At 36.7% G+C, this 3,892-nt stretch overlaps 1 long non-coding RNA gene across 1 annotated transcript; it reads left to right on the forward strand.

The window, feature by feature from the left end:
- Positions 1–298: 298 nt before the first annotated feature.
- Positions 299–3,295, forward strand: LOC118438158. The gene is made up of 5 exons (XR_004836615.1): positions 299–1,155; positions 1,297–1,408; positions 1,473–1,601; positions 1,662–2,690; positions 2,759–3,295. It is a non-coding gene; the product is annotated as an uncharacterized LOC118438158 (long non-coding RNA).
- The last annotated feature ends 597 nt before the right edge of the window (positions 3,296–3,892 follow it).

The following is a 3,892-nucleotide window of genomic DNA, read 5'->3' on the forward strand; positions in this document are numbered from 1 at the left end:
TTATTATTATTATTGCTAATAAATACTACATTGTTTTTCATATTGTTCAGTTCAACCCTCTCAATTTGTTCTAACTCTTCTGTCTGGAAATTGTACGACTTCGAATAACTTGTTCTTGTGCTCCACCGGAAAATGTATTCCAAGTAATTATGTGTGCGACAATTGTGACGAATTATGCCTTCCCGACCTTAATTACGACACTATTTGCATATCAAATGCACTACCCGGGTTCTACTGCTATTTTATGATGAGATAATCACCCACAACTCTTTACACTACAATAAATATGACACCGCGATACAGATTTACAATTAATAAATTCCCCAAGTATTTATTCCCACTAGACTTCAATAACTTGGAGGGAGAGAGGAAAATAACTAACTTGACCAAATACATACATTGTCACTTCTCGTGACCAAATAAGAAACTTTACGGTGTTGGAGAGATGACTCGCTCAACACATTACCGCAGAGGATGACCTTTTGCGGTGTCCTAAAACATACCCTTTTGACTTTTCACTCCTTCTTCTTAATTATTACTGTTGCTGGAATTTCCTCTCCAACACGGCAGCAGCTTGATCGTCGTAGTTCCTCCCTCGACGAACTCCAGCGACGAACTGACTGATTTTTCTTCGAGCTCGCAGTTTTATGCTACGAGCCAAGAGCATTCTCATGGCAACTCACATTACCCCGAAAACAACTTTTTCCATAAATAAAATAATAATAATACTCTCTCCTCACACAATGATTACAAAGACTGCAATCGACCGGACCCAGGAACTGATCATTCAGACGAAGTCAACTGTTCATCCTCGTATATGGACAAAACCCAAGTATTCTACGTGGATAAGTATTTATATAAGTTCGCTGCGAAATTTCCACCGATAAATACGAATATTCCGTTATTAATTCGAAATTTATTTTACCAAATACAACGATATAATATGTATAAATTAGGCAACATACGCTAATATTCTCACAAATTGATTTATGTATGTACTGTGGATTGTGTAAATTTCAGCGCATTTGTGCACGCTCAGACTACTTTCGATGTCACAAAGGGAATAACTGCATCCCAATATCGTACTTGTGTAACGACTTGATAGATTGTATTGATGGGTCAGACGAAATTCCGACAGATTGTGGAAAAGCTAAAGTGCGTAATAATTAATTTATAAAAAAGTGTATTCATATTTTTTTTGTATTGTCGAAGTCGATGACCGCAGTATGTACATTAAGATATGCATATCATATGAGGTTTCAAGGCATAATTTAATAGTAAATATGTACTCATCAGGGATGCAAACCAGGCTCGTTTCAATGTGCTTCGTTCGAGTGTATACACCTGTCCAAGAAGTGTGACGGTTACATCGACTGCTTGGACGGTTACTCAGACGAGGCGTGCATAGGTACGAGCACAATATATTGCTAGGCTTCATGCCAATCGGAAAATTTACACGATCTTTAATTCAGATCCTCAAAAATGTCGTGCGAAGAGTGGAAAATTTCTGTGTGGGTTAAATGAAATGTGCCTCGAAGCTGACAAAGTATGTGATGGAATACCCCACTGCAGAGACGGCTCGGACGAGTTCGATGGATGTGGTGACTAATTAAGTAATCAATTAGTATAAAATTAAGGTAACGAGTTGATCTGATTTAAAGGACTTGTCTGTAACAACTCGACTTGTACTAATGGTTGTGTTCCCGATCCGGCGAAAAACTTCAGCGAAACATGTTATTGTTTCGATGGATATGAAATCAGCTCATCGGGCAAATGCATGGATAAAGATGAATGCAAAGTGTTTGGAAGCTGTTCGCAAATTTGTAAAAATAAGAGAGGCAGCTTTGAGTGCTCCTGTCTGGACGGATTTCACCTTGGCGTAGACAATTCGTCCTGTGATGTTACAGGTGTGTTATAATCTTATTCGACTGGAATTTCATAATAAGGACCAATACCGCCTAATATGGACCTAAAAAATATTATTGATATTTGTTTTACTCCTATTTTTTTACCATACGATCCTCGACGTCATCCCTCTCATTACTAATAGCATTGCAGTGGTGACGTCGAGGGTCGTATGGTAAATAAACCGTTAAACGCATGTAACGAAGGGGTGAAACCGAGAACTTTATAACATTTGTGAGGTGACATATGTATCAAATTTAACATTTGGTGTCAGTTAACAGTTAACAAACAGTCATTTAACAATTTCATGTTCTTTGAGGTAAAAATGAAGGTCACCCTTGAATTCGGGGTTAAATTTCAATTAAAATTGACATGTATCATATATAACGTTTAGTGATCTTTCAGTGACCTCTAAGTGATCTTTCGTGACCTTTGAGGTCAAAACGGAGGTCATCATTGAATTCGCGGTTAAATTTCATGTCAAATTGACATATGTATGCAATTTGACCCCTATATCCAACGTATCCGAACTGATCAGAGAGATGGTGGAAGTTTGTAATTATTCTGCTGCCAAGGAGGCAAGCGAAAACATTTATGACATGTTGGATAAGATGAGCAGAAACAAGTCACTCTGTGCGATCGAGGCCCTGACCTTCCTTTGGGTTTATGTCGGAGTGTTTGAGAAGAGATGGATTGAAACGGGCGAAATTCGAAGTGCTAGCCGTAAAGAGGACGCACTCGCCGGTAGACTTTTTCAAGCAGCAGTGCAACAAGAGAAGGACAAGGTGAAAATAAATTTAGAATACGTCCTAATAATAATCTCAATGCTAATTCTGCATCATTTAATCCGTAGAATATGGAGCACGTTGCTAATCTTTGGAATGCGATGTGGTACTTGCACAAACCCAAACCAAAGGAGGTGTACTTTTCAATTACGGATGCCATTTTACGTGAAGCATATCCCAACGTGGACTTGACCTTGCACTATTCAAGGGTCAGTTACGAGCCAGATAAATTCTTCGAGGTGATGTCCATGGGTAGATTCAGAGGATACGTCTCAGCGTGAGCTGGGAAGAGAAGACAACCGAGCTAAAATTGTTCGTATAGTAAAACACGCATCCATTACATAAATTTACAACTTCTTTAGAAATTTCCAATATGTCGTAATTCCTCTAATTTTACATGCACCTCAAAACGACATGACTTGTTTTTATCAAATTTTGGACTTGAGTTATTATTTTACATTTTTTATTCAACACATGACATTTATTGACCACTTTGATTTTAGCATCAACGTATGTACATGAATTATTTAATATGCGTTGCGTACATACACATTGATACTTACGATTTATGTACTTGCAAATTTTGGTCTAGTGTGACTTGTTCAAGTGGGAAGTAGTTTTGAATAATAAATTATCAATAGCAAACAAGTTACACGCAATCGTCCCTATTCCTAAGTTATTATTTATTGCGTATCATACATATAAATTTCTTCATGTACAACAAGTACGCATAATTTTAAAAATCAACCTAGCGTTTAACTTGACAGCTTGACATATTTACGTAGTTTATTTGAATTTTAACCATTTTATATTTAAGATGTACTTGTCTAAACTCTGACTACATATGTACATAAATATTTAATATTTACCAAGTCTACCTATTGATAAACCAGGGTGACATTAGTGCATGTCAAAAAACATACATATCTCTTTCAAAAGAGAAATACCACGAAATTACTTATAAAGTTTGGTTTCTTGCAATACACAACAACGCCGACAGTAAAACCGTTCATGTCATTTTCAACAATTATTTTTAACTATGTATGTCTCCAGATTTTGGAGATATTGTTTCTGGAGTCAAAGCTGAAAACGTGACGTACCTAAGTATTTCATGCACAAGTGAAGCAGACTCTAAAGTCATATACTGTAATGTATATCTTACAATATTATAATCAATGCCTACTCTTAGTTCAAATATTTTC

The sequence above is a fragment of the Folsomia candida genome, unplaced genomic scaffold (assembly GCF_002217175.1).
Source record: "Folsomia candida strain VU population unplaced genomic scaffold, ASM221717v1 Fcan01_Sc019, whole genome shotgun sequence".
Lineage (NCBI taxonomy): Eukaryota > Metazoa > Arthropoda > Collembola > Entomobryomorpha > Isotomidae > Folsomia > Folsomia candida.